The sequence below is a fragment of the Bos grunniens genome, chromosome 11 (assembly GCF_055505025.1).
Source record: "Bos grunniens cultivar Pamir isolate PY7600 chromosome 11, Bosgru_T2T1.0, whole genome shotgun sequence".
In the NCBI taxonomy this organism is placed as follows: domain Eukaryota; kingdom Metazoa; phylum Chordata; class Mammalia; order Artiodactyla; family Bovidae; genus Bos; species Bos grunniens.
The window spans coordinates 50462827-50483704 of NC_141175.1; the positions used below are offsets into that span (position 1 = coordinate 50462827).

General features: G+C 37.9%; 1 pseudogene; it reads left to right on the forward strand.

Annotated features, from left to right (window-relative positions):
* The first annotated feature begins 1055 nt into the window (after nt 1-1055).
* On the forward strand, nt 1056-20706 carry LOC147363076 (uncharacterized; annotated as a pseudogene).
* Nucleotides 20707-20878: the final 172 nt, after the last annotated feature.

The following is a 20878-nucleotide window of genomic DNA, read 5'->3' on the forward strand; positions in this document are numbered from 1 at the left end:
TCATTTTCTTGATTATAATTGTTCTGTGTTGGATACTTTTTGTGGTAGATCTCTATTTTGGAAAATAGATCAGGAGTGCAATCTACACAAGAATAGCAGATGACTTTGTGAAATGGCAGAAAGTCAATGATTTGTGCAGAGAAGTTCCCAGAGAAGAGCCTGCAATTTCCAGGGCAAGTTGTGGTGGACTCAGCACTTGCTACTGCAACTGTCATTACTAAGCAAAGCAACACCTTCTACTTCAAAGTCTTGTAGAGTTGAACATAATTGCTCCAATTTGCCCTGAAAAATCAAGTCCTCAAAAATTTCTGTCTTTTCTTGAATTATCTCACATTCACAGAGATATTAACCCAACACACAAAATGGAAAAATCAAAGAAGCTACAGATGAAACATATATCGATTTTCCTTAAGATAGGAATCTTTAAGTTTGCACAATATGAAATATTCAGCTGTACCTACAGTGGTAGTTGTATATTCTTTCATGTGATAAGTACTTGAAAATAAAAACTTGAGGTAAATATATGAAAAATCTTCATTTTGATATTTGGCAAAACTAATACAATTATGTAAAGTTTAAAAATAAAATAAAATTAAAAAAAAAAAAAGAAAAATCTTCTAAGAGGGCATGCTTACTTGAAAAAATAGAAAACTATTTGTGAAACATAACATGGGGGAAATCATTTCAAGGAAGTGATACAAAGATTAACTTCTCTGTATACATTCCAACATTATGCAAAAGGCATAACATCCAGTGTCTGAGGCAGAGGGATCTTCCTCAAAAGACAAACTTGAGAACAGAAAATTTTAAAAAAATACAGACTTTTGACGAGTGGTATTGGTGTCATGTTTGACTTCCCTAGGAGTGCTTTGAAGTTTTTGAGGAACCTTTGAAACTGACATGGTGTTGAACATAAAAGACATGCTTAACAAGAAGAATTAATACCCAGATTCCATTTCGATCTCCTTTTAGAGTAGTCTTGAAAGCTAAATTAAATATTTCCCAGACACCCTTAGAGCTGCAGCTTTGACTGGGAATTTGGTTCTACGAAATCGATGCACTCACAGGAGTCAGAAGTGCCGCAGAGGCCATCTTGTGGCTGTTTTGCCACTACCCTCCAAAAGCAAAGTTTTGAAGGCACTGGGGTTTCTGCAGCAGCATTCCAATCAGTCGTTTTGTGGGAGAAGAATGGCAATTTTAGCAGCTTTGGTGATGTCAGTGAGAGCAGCAGTAGCAGCAATGGCTTTGATAGTATGTTCTCAACGTCAGTAGTTCTGGTAGTTCTCCTATGCCTCTCTACTGGAGGTCTTACAAAGTCACTCTGTAGATATTAATCAGGAAGTGATTCTTGGAAGTCCATTCTAGGTGTTTTTGGCTCCTCTGTCCATATAATTCTCCAGGCAAGTATATTCGCTTCTCCCAACCCAGGGATCGAACCTGGATCTCCTGTATTGCAGGTGGATTCATTACCATCTGAACCACCAGGGAATCTCCTTACTCATGTCCAAGATTTTACTTTTATTTACTTATTTTTTCCGTGAAAATCACTGTCTGCTTTAAAATATCAAGAAGTCTGAGAGATGAAAATCTTGAAAAAATTCAAGTACCGTACCTTTCTACTGCCAACTTGAACAAGCAGAAGACTTTGAACTGATGCTTAGGTTTCATAGAGTTGAGTGATGTTGAACTCCAAAGAAATGTAATCAACCAGTATCTTGTATCCTGACTCTCTATCCAGGCTTTTGGGCCAAGGTAAATATTTTACTGCTGAGCAACCAGGGGAGCCATACATTTAAATTATATATTGTTTAATCAAAATCTGAGAGTGATTTCTGACCTCATAAACTAAATAAATAAGGCAGAAATGCTTTCTGTATGAAAGGTTGTTGCTGCGAGCTGTGTGCTACACCAGGATTCGTGACCTCCAGAGGAGAGGATTTCATTCCAGAGCCAGAAACCAGATTTGACCACTAGAGCTTTTGATGTAACAGAATTTTATTAAAGTGTAAGAGAGATAGAGAAAGCTTCTGACATAGCCATCAGAAGGGAGCAGAAAGAATGCCCCCTTGTTAGATTTTAGTAAGATGCTTTATGTCTGTTTGCAAGCTATTAATCAGATAAGAGAGACACCGCAAGGCTGAGGGAGTTTCACCAGGCTCCTCTCCCACTATATGCATTTTTGAGATAGGATGGCATGAGGTGTGTCATCCCTGGTCATAGAACAATTGACATGGACACTGGTTTGTTGAGCCATTATCAGCCCAAGGTTTGAGAAAAGAAAAAGTAGTTAGTCTTAGGCTGAACCATTTTTAAGAAATGCAGATTCCAAAGCAAATAGGTAGTTTCATTAACATAGCTTAAGAAAAACATTTCCATAAGAAAAACGCATCAGTTAGCTCAAGGCAGAACCAGGTGCCACCAACACAGAATTAAAAGAAGCCTCTTGTAATTTTGTAGAGAGAAGGAGGAAAAAAAAAATGCTTGCCACTTGCAGTTTATTTTCTCTTGACATCTGGGGGCCTCTGGCTTTCTTACATGTTACCCTCTCACCTAGTTGTTAAAAGTGGGCAAAAGAAGGGAGTTATTTTAAAAGGAGACCTCACTCTGTATTTCATGTCTCATCTTTAATAGAGCTATAAATTTGCTGTATTATTTAGACCTTTTTTTCATAATAATTGCTTACCTTCATCCCTATAAAAAAAGACAAAGAATGAAAAACAGAGCCACATATGTTCCTGTTTTTAGAGGTGATCAGTATGTATAAATGAAAATAAGAAATTACTGACTCTAGGGAAAGTGGCAACCCCAAATACATCACACTAATTAAAATGGCAACCCCTCAAAAACATTGTAAAGTTAAATGTCCATCTATTTATACCCACAATAAGACTTGGGATATAATTCTGTTTACGAACTTTTAACTTCCATTTTAATTCAGTTCAGTTCAGTCGCTCAGTCGTATCCAACTCTTTGTGACCCCATGAATCGCAGCACGCCAGGCCTCCCTGTCCATCACCAACTCCCGGAGTTCACTGAGACTAACTTCCATCGAGTCAGTGATGCCATTCAGCCATCTCATCCTCTGTCGTCCCCCTCTCCTCTTGCCCCCAATCCCTCCCAGCATCAGAGTCTTTTCCAATGAGTCAGCTCTTCGCATGAGGTGGCCAAAGTACTGGAGTTTCAGCTTTAGCATAATTCCTTCCAAAGAGAGCCCAGGGCTGATCTCCTTCAGAATGGACTGGTTGGATCTCCTTGCAGTCCAAGGGACTCTCAAGAGTCTTCTCCAACATTTTAATTAATATTTATCAATTAGCATATTTCCCTGAGGCAGTTTTAAAAGGGTAAAGTTGAAAATGCTCACTTCATCATCAAATTCAAATGAAAATAGAACATTTGTGTGTCTTTGCTACATTCTTTCCAAGCACTAACAGTTTACATTACTTTCATGAATAATCACCTCTTGTTTGGTAAAATTCATAATAAAAATATGCATTTTTTCAAATATAGTTTTTGAGGTTGACTATTTCAAATTATAAGATTTATTCAAATGAAGTTATAAACAGAATATTTTCTTTCATTGAGAAAGTGGGGGAAACAAAATTTTTCCAATAATCTGGAACTTACCTGGAATTTCACTGAAACAGATTTTTTCTTTATTTATTAAAATAAAAAGTTATGTTTACCAAACAATCAATGGCCATGTCTGATTAATTATTCCATAAGTTAGATATGAATATGGGTAATGATTGAATTAGTATTAATACTAAGTGGCATTCTCTTAACACTGGTAGTACTTAAGGTTTATATATAAAAAAAGAAAAAGCAGTATGATGAGGCAGAAAAGCATGTGCTGAGAATCAGTATGTTGACGTTTATTCAGGTTTCTATCATATGTGCATTGTTTTGCTAATTCACACCACAGGCTTTTATGATAAATGTGTTTTTATTTTTCTTATTTTCAATTTCAAAAACTGAGCTACAAAGAGGACTACTGGATCGTTTTGATGCAGGCTGGGACTTGGAACGCGTTGCTGCAATGCTACAATGCTTCCACCTGAACAAAGGTCTTCTATAGCAACAAATTACAAAGAAAATGTAAAGGACTAAAAATAACTGCATGCATGCACAGATTGGGCAAATTATGGACTAAGATACACAAAGACTGAAAAACCCAACTGTCACTTTGGAAGAGTAGGGAGCAAAAACAGGATACTAAGTATGACCCCTGCACTCAACACAACCTAAGGTGTGAGCAAACCACTATGCCACCTCTGGACCTGAATCCTGGACACACCTTTACCCTCATTCCCTATAAGGAACCTCCTTGCCCTGCTCATGGAGTGAGTAAGGGAATGTGTTGTTTGTTTTCGCTCTCCTGCAGCTGCAAGAGTCCCAGTAAAGCCTTGCCTGAATTTCTTGCCTGGCTCCTGGAAAATTGCTATTGACTGGGGAAGGCCAAGAACTCTGGTTGGTATCAATCTGACCAGTGTTTCAAAAATGGTAAAGCAAAAGTGTAAACAGAAATTTCATACTCTCAAAATCAATACTCTTTCCTGTGCATTATATTGCATTTCATTCCCAACTTTATGACTAACTACCTGTGCAGTTATGGACACAGTGCTTAAATTCTATGAGACAGGGGCTGCTTATTCATCACATTAGGGATTAAGCTCCATAAGGAAAGAACTTTATATGTTTTTATGATTTGGTGTTGCAAACAGAACTAAAAGTGAGAAAACATCCTTGTTCATAGAACATTCTGAGAAAGAAAGTTTCCATGTGCCTTGTTTGTTTAGACAAGAGAGTCAACTAAAGAAAGACAAATGAGAAGGCACCTCAAGGAAGCTGTATCAGATGAATACCTGATAGGGTCAACTAGGACTGAACCAGATGCAAGGTTAGAATCCACAATTGCAACTTCCAGTCATTGATCTGATCAAATGAATTATCCACATAATTTTATATGACTATGGAAAAATAAAAACTATAACAATTAGGGGAAGTATCATTATTTTGAGGATCTGTTGTATTTACCACAAAAAAATACCACAGAATCCAAAAGAAAATATTAGGAAAGAGTTTGTTATACTATTAAGAATGCAGAAATATTTGGTTTCAATGAAAGAGAAACAGAAGCCCTAAGGAACTCACTCAAAAATTATATGTAGCATTAAACTATGAAAAGCGGGAAATTAAAAATACATATGCAAATTCAATAGCTTTCTAATTGATAAATTTTTAAAGGCAAGGAAAAAAGGACCTTAAGCATAGTATTAATAAACTTTTAAATGTCTAAAGTTTAATTTTATAATGCATTCCTATGTTTTTACAAAAAAAATAAACTGTAATGCAATGGTAACTATATATGCACACATATATGGAGTATACATACATACACACACACACACACACACACATATATATATATATATGATATCTTCCATTTACTAGAATTCCAAATAACATGCAATTCTTATGCCAGTTGTTGCTCTTGTTGGTCAGTCCCTAGTCGTGTCCACCTCTTTGTGATCCCATTGATGTCAGCATGCCAGGCTTCCCTGTCCTTCACTATCACCTAGAGTTTGCTCAAATTGACGTCCATTGAAACAGTGATGCTATCTAACCATCTCATCCTCTGCTGTGCCCTTCTCCTTTTGCCTTTAATCTTTCCCAGCATCAGGGTCTTTTCCAATGAATCAGCTCTATGCATCAGGTGGCCCAAGTATTGGATCTCCAGTTCAGCATCAGTCCTTCCAATGAATATTCAGGGTTGATTTCCTTTATGATTGACTGGTTTAATCTTCTTGTATCCCAATGGACTCTTAAGAGTCTTCTCCAGCACCACAATGAAAGTATTGATTCTTTGGCATTCAGTATTTTTTAAGGTCCAATTCTCACATCCATACATTGCTACTGGGAAAACAGTAGCTTTGACTATATGAACCTTTTTTTGGCAAAGTGATATTGCTGCTTTTTAATATGATGTCTAGGTTTGTCATTGCTTTCCTTCCAAGGAAAAAGCCTCTTTTAATTTCTTGGCTTCAGTCACCATACACAGTGATTTTGTAGCCCAAGTTAAGAAGATCTGTCACTCCTTCCATTTTTCCCCCCTGCTATTTGCCATGAAGTGATGGGACCAAATGCCATGATCTTAGTTTTTAATGTTGAATTTCAAGCTAACTTTCTCACTCCCCTCTTTCACCCTCATCAAGAGGCTCTTCAGTTTCTCTTCACTTTCTGCCATTAGAGGGCTATCATCTGTATATCTTAGGTTGTTGATATTTCTCCTGGAAATCTTGACCACAGCTTGTGATGCATCCACTGGGGCATTTCACATGATGTATACTGCATAGAATTTAAATAAGCAGGGTGTCAGTATATAGCCTTGTCATACTCTTTCCCCAACTTGGAACCAGTCAGTTGTTCCATGTCTGGCTCTAGCTATTGCTTCTTGACTCACATAAAGGTTTCTCAAGAGATAGGTATGGTGGTGTGGTATTCCCAACTCTTTAAGAATTTTTCACAGTTGTGATCTACACAGTCAAAGGCTGTAGCATAGTCAATGAAGCAGAAGTAGATGTTTTTCATGGAATATCCTTGTTCTTTCTATTATCCAATGAGTATTGGCAACTTGATTTCTGATTCCTCTGCCTTTTCTAAACCCAACTTGTACATCTAGAAGTTCTTGATTCATGTACAGCTTAAGTCTAGCTTGAAGGATTTTGAGCATAGCTTTACTAGCTTGTGAATTGAGAACAGATGTATGGTAATATGAGCATTCTTTCCATTGACCTTTTTTGAGATTGAAATGAAAACTGACCTTTCCAGTTCTATGGCTGTTCCTGAGTTTTCCAAATGTACTGACATATTGAGTGCAGCACTTTAAAAGAGACACTGATGTATAGATCAGTCTTATGGACTCTGTGGGAGAGGGAGAGGGTGGGGAGATTTGGGAGAATGGCATTGAAACATGTATAATATCATGTATGAAACAAGTCACCAGTCCAGGTTCAATGCACAATACTGGATGCTTGGAGCTGGTACACTGGGACGACTCAGAGGGAGGGTATGGGGAGGGAGGAGGGAGGAGGGTTCAGGATGGGGAACACAGGTATACCTGTGGCAGATTCACTTCGATATCTGGCAAAACTAATACAATATTGTAAAGTTTAAAAATAAAATAAAAATTTAAAAAAATCATTATCTTTTAGGATTTTAAAATCATCATCTTTAGGATTTTAAATAGCTGAGCTGGAATTCCATCATCTCCATTAGCTTTGATCATAGTAATGCTTCCTAAGGCCCATTTGACTTCACACTCCAGGTTGTCTGGCTTTAGGGAGTGATTACACCTTTGTGGTTATCCAGGTCATTAAGACCTTTTTAAAAATACTTCTGTGTATTCTTTCCACCTCTTCTTAATCTCTTGTGATCTGTTATGTTCTTACCATTTCTGTCCTTTATTGTGCCCATTCTTGCAGAAAATGTCCCGTTAATCTCTCCAAATTTCTTGAAGTGATCTCTAGTCTTCTCATTCTATTGTTTCGCTACATAACTTTGCATTGCTTCTTTAAGAAGGCCTTATCTCGACTTGTTAGTCTCTGCAACTTTGCATTCAGTTGGGTATATGCTACCCTTTCTCCCTTGCTTTTTACTTTTCTTCTTCCCTCAGCTATGTGTAAAGTCTCCTCAGCCAACCACTTTGCCTTTGTGCATTTCTTTTTGTTTGTGATGGTTTTGGTCACTGTCTCCTGACAATGTTGCAAACCTCTGTCTGTAGTTCTTCAGGCACTCTATCTACTTGATCTAATCCCTTCAATCTGTTTGTCACTTCCAAAGTGTAATCATAAGGGATTTGATTTAGGTCATACCTGAATGACCTAGTGGTTTTCCCTTTCCTCAATTTAAAACTGAATTTTTAAAGCACTGATGATCTGAGCTTGTTTTTGATATTGTTTTTCCTGAATGTATAGAGTTTCTCCATCTTCTGCTGCAAAGAATATAATCAATCTAATTTTGGTATTGACCATTTGGTGATACTCACTGACCTAGAGCCAGACATCATGGAATGTGAAGTCAAGTGGGCCTTAGAAAGCATCACTATGAACAAAGCTAGTGGAGGTGATGGAATTCCAGTTGAGCTATTCCAAATCCTAAAAGATGATGCTATGAAAGTGCTGCACTCAATATGCCAGCACATTTGGAAAACTCAGCAGTGGCCACAGGACGGGAAAAGGTCAGTTTTCATTCCAATCCCAAAGAAAGGCAATGCCAAAGATTGCTCAAACTACTGCACAATTGCACTCATCTCACATGCTAGTAAAGTAATGCTCAAAATTCTCTAAGCCAGGCTTCAGCAATATGTGAACCGTGAACTTCCTGATGTTCAAGCTGGTTTTAGAAAAGGCAGAGGAACCAGAGATCAAATTGCTAATATCTGCTGGATCATGGAAAAAGCAAGAGAGTTCCAGAAAAACTTCTATTTCTGCTTTATTGACGGTGCCAAAGCCTTTGACTGTGTGGATCACAATCAACTGTGGAAAATTCTGAAAGAGATGGGAATACCAGAACACCTGATCTGCCTCTTGAGAAACTTGTATGCAGGTCAGGAAGCAACAGTTAGAACTGGACATGGAACAACAGACTGGTTCCAAATAGGAAAAGGAGTTCGTCAAGGCTGTATATTGTCACCCTGTTTATTTAACTTACATGCAGATTACATCATGAGAAACGCTGGGCTGGAAGAAGCACAAGCTGGAATCAAGATTGCCAAGAGAAATATCAATAACCTCAGATATGCAGATGACACCACCCTGATGGCAGAAAGTGAAGAGGAACTCAAAAGCCTCTTGATGAAAGTGAAAGTGGAGAGTGAAAAAGTTGGCTTAAGGCTCAACATTCAGAAAACGAAGATCATGACATCCGGTCCCACCACTTCATGGGAAATAGATGGGCAAACAGTGAAAACAGTGTCAGACTTTATTTTTTTGGGCTCCAAAATCACTGCAGATGGTGATTGCAGCCATGAAATTAAAAGATGCTTACTCCTTGGAAGGAAAGTTATGACCAACCTAGATAGCATATTGAAAAGCAGAGACATTACTTTGCCAACAAAGGTTCGTCTAGTCAAGGCTATGGTTTTTCCTGTAGTCATGTATGGATGTGAGAGTCGGACTGTGAAGAAGGCTGAGCACTGAAGAATTGATGCTTTTGAACTGTGGTGTTGGAGAAGACTCTTGAGAGTCCCTTGGACTGCAAGGAGATCCAACCAGTCCATTCTGAAGGAGATCAGCCCTGGGATTTCTTTGGAAGGAAAGATGCTAAAGCTGAAACTCCAGTACTTTGGCCACCTCATGCGAAGAGTTGACTCATTGGAAAAGACTCTGATGCTGGGAGGGATTGGGAACAGGAGGAGAAGAGGGTGACAGAGGATGAGATGGCTGGATGGCATCACTGACTTGATGGACATGAGTCTGAGTGAACTCCGGGAGTTGGTGATGGACAGGGAGGCCTGGCATGCTGTGATTCATGGGGTCGCAAAGAGTTGGACACGACTGAGTGACTGATCTGATCTCTGATCTGATCTGATGTACCAAGTCATCTCATGCTATTAGAAAAGGGTACTTGCTATGCCAGTGTATTCTCTTGTCAAAACTCTGTTAGCCTTTACTCTACTTCATTTTCTACTCCATTGTCAAATTTGCCTATTACTCCAGGTTCTCTTGACTTCCTACTTGTGCATTACAATGCTCCATGATGAAAAGGACAGCTATTTTGGCTGTTAGTTCTAGAAATTGTTGTAGGTCTTCATGTAACTGGTCAACTTCAGCATCTTTGGTGTCAGTGTTTGGAGCAGAGACTTGTATTACTCTGATGTTGAGTGGTTTGCCTTGGAAATGATTGAGATCTTTCTGTCATTTTTGAGGTTGTACCCAAGTACTGTACTTTTGTACCCAGGTACTGGCTCTTTTGTTGACTGTGAGAGCTACTCTATTTCTTCTAGGGGATTCTTGCTCACAGTAGTAGACATAATGGTCATCTGAACTAAATTCTCCTGTTCCTGCCCACTTTATTTCGTTGATTCCTAAGATCTCAATATTCACTCTTGCCATGTCTTTATTAACCACAGCCAATTTACCTGACTCATGGACTTAACATTCCAGGTTCCTATGCAAGATTATTCTTTACAGTGTTGGACTTGACTTTCATCATCAGACACATCCACAATGAGTGTCATTTCTGCTTTGGCCTAGCTGTTTCATTTTTTCTGGAGCTATTAGTAATTGCTATCTGCTCTTCCTCAGTAGCATATTAGGACAGCTTCCAATCTACCATCAGCTTCTTATGGTGTTGTATCTTTTTGCCTTTTCATACTGTTCATGGGGTTCTCACAGGAAGAATATTGCTGTGGTTTGCCATCCCCCCTTTAGTGGACTATGTTTTGTGAGAACTCTTTACAATGACCTGTCCATCTTGGATGTCCCTTCATGACATGGCTCATAGCTTCATTGAGTTATACAAGCCCTTTTGCCATGATATGGTTGTGATCCATGAAGGGAATTATACTAGTAACATTGAGAATTTTAATCCAATATTATTAGATGAATACCTTATTGTGAAATGGCAAGTTAATTTAAATTTAGAGTTTAAGGAGAGTAGATCACCAAATGCTGATAAAAACAAAACAACAACTCAGTGTTAAGGACCATGCTAAGGAAATAGGCAGCAAGAGGAAATTTCTCCCTAAAAACAATCACGTTATGAATATTTACATATCCTCATCAGTATAAGGAGTTTACATGCTTTATCTCATTTAATTTCAGAATCTGAAGTTAATATTTTTATTTTCATTGATTTAAAGATTAAGATTAAGAAATGTGTGAAGAGCAATTCATTCAACGTGACTGGGAGAATATCAAATCCTAATGAGGAAACGTTAACAGATTTATCATTTATGGTTCTAGTTATGGGATAGTTGAGGAGGGACTAATTAAAAACATGTTTTTAATTTCAAACATATGAGCAGATTAAAGGTAAACAACCCAGAGTAAGGAAGTATCCTGTCACCTAACAGAAGAGAAAGCCCTTGCCCCTCGCTCATTGACCTTGTGGGACAAAAAGAGGCAGAACCCTGAGTAATCTGCTGTAGGAGAGGGGATTATTGGTAAAGGTACACAGTCACCTCTTGGTGACCTTGAAGAGAGGTAGGCAGATGAATAATTACCTCTCCTTAAAAGCTGGCTTAAAGCTCAACATTCAGAAAACTAAGATCATGGCATCTGGTCCCATCACTGCTTGGGAAATAGATGGGGAAACAGTGGAAACAGTGTCAGACTTTATTTTTGGTGGCTCCAAAATCCCTGCAGATGGTGACTGCAGCCATGAAATTAAAAGACGCTTACTCCTTGGAAGAAAAGTTTTGACCAACCTAGATAGCATATTCAAAAGCAGAGACATTACTTTGCCAACAGAGGTCTGTCTAGTCAAGGCTATGGTTTTTCCAGTGGTCATGAATGGATGTGAGAGTTGGACTGTGAAGAAAGCTGAGCACTGAAGAATTGATGCTTTTGAATTGTGGTGTTGAAGAAGACTCTTGAGAGTCCCTTGGACTGCAAGGAGATCCAACCAGTTCATCCTAAAGGAGATCAGTCCTGGGTGTTCACTGGAAGGACTGATGCTAAAGCTGAAACTCCAATTCTTTGGCCACCTCATGCAAAGAGTTGACTCATTGGAAAAGACTCTGATGCTGGGAGGGATTGAGGGCAGGATGAGAAGGGGACAATAGAGGATGAGATGGCTGATGGCATCACCGACTCGATGGACACAAGTTTGGGTAAACTCCGGGAGTTGGTAATGGACAGGGAGACCTGGCATGCTGTGATTCATGGGTTTGCAAAGAGTTGGACTCGACTGAGCGACTGAACTGAACTGAACCTCTCCTCTACTCTGAACTTTTGCTAATGGATCTCTTTGCCCAAGCTCATGCAGAAAACAGAGAATAAATGAACATTTTGATCTGGACCATAAGATCAGCTTCTTGAAATATAGAAAAGAATGGAAAACTGTATATGAAGTGAATGTAGAGAGGAAAATAAAAGCTATCCATCACAACTCTTTGCATATCATATAGGCAAATAAAAATCTCCAGATAGATAATATTCACTAAATCAAAATAAAAAGCAAATGAATTGTAAAATGGTATAAAGAACAGAAGCCAATGAGAAAACTATAGGAAAAGATGTAGAATTTGAGATGTTTGAATGGAGACTTTGACAGTAACCTGTGTATGTCTATTTGGCTTGAATATTATAATACAAGGGTGTATTTATATTTTTAGCTTTGTATTTAAAACTGAAACTAGCAACCACACAACTTCAAGACGTATCTCTCTCTCAATTACAAGTCTGGGGACCTGAGCCCTCACTACAAGTCTCAGAGGCAGCTGGATGAGTATACAAGATGCACTTCTGGAAGCCAAGCCAGACTAAGAATCAGAATGACAGACTACCAAATGTAGTGGGAACAAAGCACAATAGGAATTAAAACAAATGAGAGTATCAGTCAAGACGCAGATGTGGGAAACTGTTAGTGAATAACAATAAATAGTGGAAGAAATTCCAAATCAGTTGGAGGAAGGATGTCCCTAAGAAATTGTGTAGTACTGAGCACTTTGAATAAACTACTCATCTTTACAGACAAACATTTCGTTATAAATGTTCAAGGTTATATAAACTGTGTTTATATTAGTTGTACAAAAGTAGCTCCATCACTTTCTCCACACCTTGAATATATCTGTTCAGAAGATGCAAACAGATAAAAAAGCATTTTATAAGAAGCATATACTTCAAATCAACCTTTGAACATTTTTCCTGGAATAAATTCTAATTTAATTCCTATTTTGCCCAGAAGAGTGGTGGATGCATAGTAAGTATTTAACAAATACTTTTGAATTAGTAACAAAAAATACAAATAGCTTCAAGGTTAGGAGATGATACTAGATTTCATAAGTGACTCAGAATACTTTCAGGACAATCTCAGGAATTTGATAATTCCTAAAGTGAGTCCTGGACCTAGATTTGAAGGAACCACAGCATATTTGAAACTCAGGTGTGACATTCTGACTCATCAGTTAATATGAAGACTGATATATCAGACTTTTTGTAAGAACGTTACTAAGGATATTAATTATATTGTTGTTTCTTTTGCTTCTTATCCTCTTAAAAGAAAAAAAAAAACCTAAAAATGCTCAAGACTAACACAGAAGTACTCCACAGGTGACAGTAAATCCTTTTTTCCTGACTCATAATTAGACACTGGTGAATGCCAAATGCCTTCTGTGGTTAGAGACTCTTAAGTCTCATGTTTTCTTGAGCTCCATGAGATGGCACTTTAATAAACTTCATCTTTGCCAGTCACCTGCAGTGTTACCTTGTAGGCAATCCAAGGATAAGTTGTGAGAGCCTGTCTCTCCACCCAGGTAGTAATGCTTATTGCCATTCCTAGTGAACATAAAAGAGATGTCTCTGTTGTGGTATCTTAATAGATCCTGTAGTTCTCAGGCATTTTGTAACAGTTTGATATAATTTTTATGTCTCATAAAAAATAAATTTTAAACTGTAATACTCCAGCCTGCTGTGCTGCTTCACTTCAAAATAACTTATGGCTACTGGGTTCCCCTGAACAATATTGGTCCACAACAATAATAAAGTTGTCATCAAGAAGTGATGATAGACCACTTTGCATTGTTATAACTGCCTTTTTGTAGTATAACTGTTTGCAACTTTATGAGGTCTTCATAAATGTGATCAATTGCAATAATAAAGTTGTGAGGCATTTGTGGCAGCTTATGTTTCTCTGCCTCAAAACAGGACCTGCCTTGCTTGTTGGTCTAATGTCTGTGCTTGTGTCATTGACTGCCACAGAGCTCTGGGCTATGAAAGGAACAACAAAATTTGCTTCCAGAGTTGTTCCCTGGCTTCCAGGCACTTCCAGTAATTCATTCATGTAACTGTAAACATATCAAGTTCAAGCAATAGCAGGATAACTTTTTTGTCCTACATAAACTGGGAGAGGCAAGTCAAGCACTCCATAAAGGGTCATTTTTCCTTTTTTTCCCCAGGCATTATTAGGAAGTTAAGTGGTGCTAGTGTTAAAGAATCTGCAGTAGTGGTAGAGAATCCTCCTGGCAATGCAGGAGAAGCAGGAGATGAGGGTTAGATCCCTGGGTCAGGAAGATCCTCTGGAGGAAGCCATGGGAACCACTCCGTTATTCTTGCTGGGAAAATTCCATGGACAGAGAAGCCTGGTGGGCTACAGTTCATGGGGTTGCAAAAAGTTGGACATGAATGAAGTGACTGAGCATGCATATTCTAAGGATTGACTTAAAATTATTATTTGTTTTCATTATAATGACTTCCCTGGTGGGTCAGATGGTAAAGAGTCTGCCTACAATGAGGGAGACCTGGGTTTGATCCCTGGATCTGGAAAATCCCCTGGAGAAAGAAATGGCAACCCATTCTAGTACTCTTGGCTGGAAAATCCCATGGATGGAGGAGCCTGGCAAGCTACAGTCCATGGAGCCCCAGAGAGTTGGACAAGAAAATGGAGACAACTAAGTGACTTCACTTTTCATTATAATGGTAACATACAGTAATGTTTATTTACTCAACAAATACAATAAAAATACATATAGGCAAAAATGATAAAGCTTTTGAAAAAGATACCTCCAAGAAAAGATATTTCTCCACAACAGCTACAGGAAGAAATATAGTCCAATTAATTTCTTAAATAAATAATTCTAATGATAATTAAAATGTTATATGTGTTGTGCTGTGCCATAGATATGGTATATATAGATATAGATGTATATAGATAGATATCTTTTGCATATATATAGGTAGATAGATAGATGGTGAAAATATCCCTAATATATTTTCACAGTGATCTGTACACTAGTCTCCAAGCATGAGAGCCACAATACAATAAAAGTAGAAAAGATCAATACTACTTTTGTACCGACTTGGTTTTTTAAACCATGTTTTTCCTTTCCTAAAATAATATAGATTGTTTCCTTCTTCCCTTCTCTTGAGACACTTCACCACAAACCCAGTTGAAACATTTATAAAGTAGAAAACTGAGTTATATCTGTGCAAAATTATTTACATTACTTCATTCAGAAATAAATCAATTAACTGATAATAATTCTAAAATAATTAAATGCATGTATTTGAATAATATCTGAAGTTAACATTTAAATAACAATTTAAATTTAAAAGCTTTTCTATTTTTAAAGTCCTGCATTTCAAGTTTTTATTCAAAATACTTCATACCATGTACTTATCCTGTTCATTATTGCATATAGTAAGATGCAGTTTAATTAAACAATTAGATTGTAAATTGGGATAGAGGCAAAGTACATATTTTTGATGGATTTTCATTGATCAATAAAAATATTGATAGTGTACAAAATATCTATATTAATAAAATGCTTTGTTTCTATAGCATTTAGTGTAATAATCAGTTTTTTTGGTAATAGCTTTTTTTTTCCTATAGCATGTAATATAGTAATAAATTTAAGGAAATTAAATATTATGCTTTGAACTGTACACCCATTTTTTGCCTCCTGCCTTACCAAATGATTTTGACAAGAAGGAACAAAATTAATAAACAATTTATAGTCTCAGAATTTTTGATTTGAGTTCATTAAAGTGACAGTGAAAGTTGCCTAGTCATGTCCTACTCTTTGGGACCCCATGGACTATACAATCCATGGAATTCTCTAGGCCAGAATACTGGAGTGGGTAGCCTTTTCCCTCTCTAAAGGATCTTCCCATGCCAGGGATCAAACCCATGTCTCCTGCATTGCAGGCAGATTCTTTACCAGCTGAGCCACAAGGGAAACCAAAGAATATTGGATTGGGTAGACTTTCCCTTCTCCAGAGGATCTTCCCAACCCAGGGACTGAACCCCAGTCTCCTGCATTACAGGCAGATTCTCCACCAGCTGAGCTTCATTAAACATCCAATTAATTAATCTCAGGATTATTTTTTTAAAAAGCTCCCCATTTTAATTAAGTATGTTCAGTATGCCTATAAGTTGTCCCAGATTACTAGCCTATGCCTTCTCCATTAGTTCTCTGGCTCTTGTGTACACTTGATTCCACATGCTTTCAAAATGAGACCAGAATTGGAATTCCCCAATATTTACATAAAGCTCAAGAATGAAAAAATCTCTCCAAAGGATTCTGCGAACTTTTTAATTTCTGGCATGTCTGCTGTGGAATGTAAAGACAATATCTAAGGAGCAGTGGTATTTTCATATAATACAGCAATCCTTGGTGGTAAGAATAGTAGGTTCTAGAGTAAAGCCCTAGGTTCAAATACTAACTCTGCTCCTTTTTGGGTATAGTTTGCAAGAAGAAAGATTAGAGCATACATTAAGGAACAATTTTCTGATACCTCTATTTAATTTAAAAGGGAAGGAGTGCTTTGAGAAACAATAAGATCTCATCACTGAATGTATAGTAAATGTCTGAGTAATCTCACGTAAAAGATTTTGAAGCAAGGATGAATGCATCAACACATGAATGGTGCTGATTCCCTATGTTTCATGGGGGTCTTTTGATTATTAGAGACAAATATGTCACCCAATGCATCCTTCCTTAATCATTTCTCTTTCCTCACCATTTTCGTTTCATGAACCTGACCTTCTGCTATTCCAAACTATCAAGTTATTTTAAATAGGTAATAACTCTACAGGTGGAGGGCAAGTATGGGATAGTGAAAAATTACTGCATTTTACATCATTTTTATGAAATATGAACTTTCACCATCACTGTCAAAAGAGAACTTAGCTGTACTTAATTCTTGCTTTAATTATCTCTGTGGATTATGCTCCTCCACAAGTTCTACAAGTTCAAGGATGCAGTTAATTTGGAGACTATCCAGGAAGAAGCAGTGAAAATGATTAAGATGCTGGGAAATTGGCTCTGTTATTAAGAGAGAAAGAATCAGATACACTGATGGCAATGTGTTTTTTCAAGTATAATTTAAATGTATTCATAAGGTACATAATTACTTTTTCCTTGATATACTCTAGGGACTGGCACAGGAAAATGGGATTAAATTGATTCAAAATTGTGACTATACTTTAATTTTTAAAACCTAACATAAAAGTTGGACATCAGAAAAAAATATGACAGTCATTTTGTTCATTAAAAAAGTATTCTTTCAAAAGCAAATATATCAATTACTACTTGACAAAGACATTGGAGGCAGTGAAAATGAACATTATAGGAATGCCTTCCAAGTGAAGAGCAATTAAATAGAAAAAGTAAAACAAAAACAAAAAGGAAGCTTCCACTGAAATTATAGTTTAAATCAATGAATATATTATTCAATAACTTAAAACTACTGTGTAGAATGGGGTGTTCTAAGTTTTGAACCTCTGTTTACCTGAATGGACTTTTAATATATACATAGAGTTGGAGTGAACAGTGAGAAATAGAATGAGAATTCAAAACTCAGTAGGCATGACCATACTATTCCTTGCACATACTGTTGATCTACACATGGCTTTACTTTTTTTTTTTTTTTTAACTTTACAATATTGTATTGGTTTTGCCATACAGCAACATGAATCTGCCACGGGTGTACACGTGTTCTCCATCCTGAGTCCCCCTCCTACCTCCCTCCCCATACCATCCCTCTGGGTCATCCTAATGCACCAGCCCCGAGCATCCAGTATCATGCATCAAACCTGGACTGACGATTCATTTCATATATGATATTATACATGTTTCAGTGCCATTCTCCCAACTCATCCCACCCTCACCCTTTCCCACAGAGTCCAAAAGACTGTTCTATACATCTGTGTCTCTTTTGCTATTTCGCATACAGGGTTATCATTACCATCTTTCTAAATTCCATATATATGTGATAGTATATGTTGGGAGGCACAGTGCTAAATAGCCTTGAAGGAGAAAGTCAGTGGGAAAATGACGAAGGGCCAGAAGTACCCAGGCATTTGTGTACTGATAGCTGAAGAACATTTCCTGCCTTTGCCTATGCTAGGCGCCTAGATTTAACAATTAAACATTAAAGACGTTGCTTGAGAAAATGGGTCATGGATAAATACCTGGGTCATTAAGAATGCGCTGTTCCTTGAAGTATCTTTTACTGATTATATCCTAGCCTTGTACGTGTTCTGCTTGCTGTATGTGCTAAGCTCTTTGTTCCTTGCTCCTATAAAAAGGCTTGACTGCAGAAATAAACTTGTCAGTCCTTGCAGAGACTGTCCAAGTGTTGTTCTTTCCCGTTTGCCCTTTCCAAGTTCCGGAGACACATCTCCAACAAGTGGCGCCTGAACAGGGACTTGAAGGAAGACTGAACAAAGCGGCGAGCCCTGCAGAAAGAGGTAAGCAGGATGGGAGAACATAGCAGCAAGATTCCTTTCATTTCTATAATGCATCACTTTCTGAAACAAACTGGTGTTAATGTTTCAAGAGATCAGTTGAATGACTGCTATCATATTTTACTGGAACATAATCCGTGGTTACCAGAGAAGGGGATGCTTGATCTAGACATATGGAAAAGGGTTAAGAATAATGTTTTGCGAGCATATCAGCAAGGAGTCCGTATTCCCCCTCAATGGTGGGTTACATGGTCACTCATACAGGCTGTCATAGAACAAATTGAAGGGCATAATGTTAATTTGGAAGTAGAAACTGTTCAGTCTTTACATGAATATGAGCTTAAGGAACAAGATATGCAAGGTGCTTTGAAATATAAGAATGTTATGCTTAATCAGACACAATCCCGGGAAAAACAGCTTGGAGACATGTGTATACAGGATGTGTCAAAACTGAAGCCACTTAGAGCAAAGGTCATTTTTCAACAGACAGCCCAAACCTGAGGTTTTTCCTTCTGCTCCGTCTGTAACAGCATTTGCTAACTTTGCTCATACTAACCATTTCACTCCTTCTCGGGAGATGCCTGCTTGCGCTTTCACTTTCCCATACAGTTTGATCAGCCTGCCCAAGGCCAGAATGCTTGGGCTGGTCTAGATTTTGGTATGTTGTCCAGCTTTAAGAAAGCATGCACTCTGTATGGACCTACTTCTCCTTACTGTGTAGAATTCCTCAGAGGATAGGCTGATCATTGGATGTCATATGATTTTTTCAAGTAGCAAAGATGGTTCTAAATCCTCAACAATTACTTCAGTGGCAAATGTGGGTTAAAGATGAGGCCCGACAAATGATGATGACCAGCAATCTCATGGTAACCCTGCCAATTTAACCTATGATATACTCACTGGAACGGGAGCCATGGCTGATATGACTGCGCAATTAGATAATATTACCCCTCAGATGTTGCATTTCATTAGAGAAATTTCTTGCAGAGCATGGGCAAAGGTTGATAATGTTAATTCTGATGGTTCATTTGTCAAGAATACCCAGGGACATGAGGAGGAATATGCCCAATTTATAGGAAAATTAAAGGATGCCATCGAAAAATCTATCAGAGATGAAACCTTACAAAATATTATTTTCAAACAACTTGCCTTTGAAAATGCTAATGAGGAATGTCGATCCGTGTTTAGACCAATTAGAGAAACCGGTTCTCTTATGGAATATTTGAAAGCTTGTAGAGATATCGGATCTATGTCCCATAGAGCAAAATTAGTGGCACTAGAAACTTGCAATGTGCAAAAGGCTGCCAGTGCTAAATGCTTTAACTGCGAGAAAGCCGGCCGTATGAAAAAACAATGCCAAATGCCAGTGCAAACAGCCAAAAATAATCTTACTTCTAATAAAGAAAGGGCCCTGGGAGTTTGCCCAAAATGTAAAAGGGGATTCCATTGGTTGAATGAGTGTCGTTCCAAATTTGATAAGGATGGAAATGCATTCACACCAGAGGAACAACAAAAACAACAGGGAAACTGATAAAGGGGCTATTCTCTAGCCCCACTACAAAAGGAGGACCCAACATTATGACACTGCAAGCAGCTACATCTAAGAGTGCTTGCATTGATATACCTAGTCCTTATGATATGGAATTAATAGAATTATACAATCCTCATAAAATCCCCACTGGATATTATGGTCCGATCCCACCTGGAACAGTTGGACTAATTTGGGGACGTAGCAGCTGTACAATGAAAGGTTTAGTAGTATTGACTGGAGTTGTGGATGAAGATTATGAAGGAGAGATACATGTCATGGTGAATGTCGTAGAATTAAGAAATGTATATCTACAAAAAGGGGAACGCTTTGCACAATTATTACTTTTGCCATATGTCAAACCAATGAGGGCATCTGATAAAATTAGGCAGGGAGGTTTTGGTAGCATCAACCTTACCGCCGTACTATCTACCTTATTAAAGGAACATCAAAAGCCTATGCTTACACTAAAGATACGGGAAAAAAATTTCACAGGTATGTTGGATACAGGAGCCGACATTTCCATTATTAGAACTGAAGAATGGTCCCTTGAATGGGGTAAGACTGTGGCTCCTTTCAGACTGTTAGGGGTAGGAGAGGCTGATGCTACATGAACTTTCATCAGTGCATCCTATTTACAAACTTATGGTCCTGATCAAATTGTAGTTTACGTCAAACCATAGATTACCAGTATCCCTATTAATTTGTGGGGAAGGGATTTTCTTGAACAAACAAAAGCCACAGTCTCTCTAAATGAGTCTTTTTGATGGGGGCCATTGAGTTAACACCGCTGCCTCTCGATTGGGAATCTGATGCCCCAGTATGGACACCTCAATGGCCCCTGACTAAAGAAAAGTTTGCAGCTCTCACACAATTAGTAAATGAGCAATTACATAAAAATCATATAGAGCCTTCATTTTCCCCATGGAATTCTCCCAT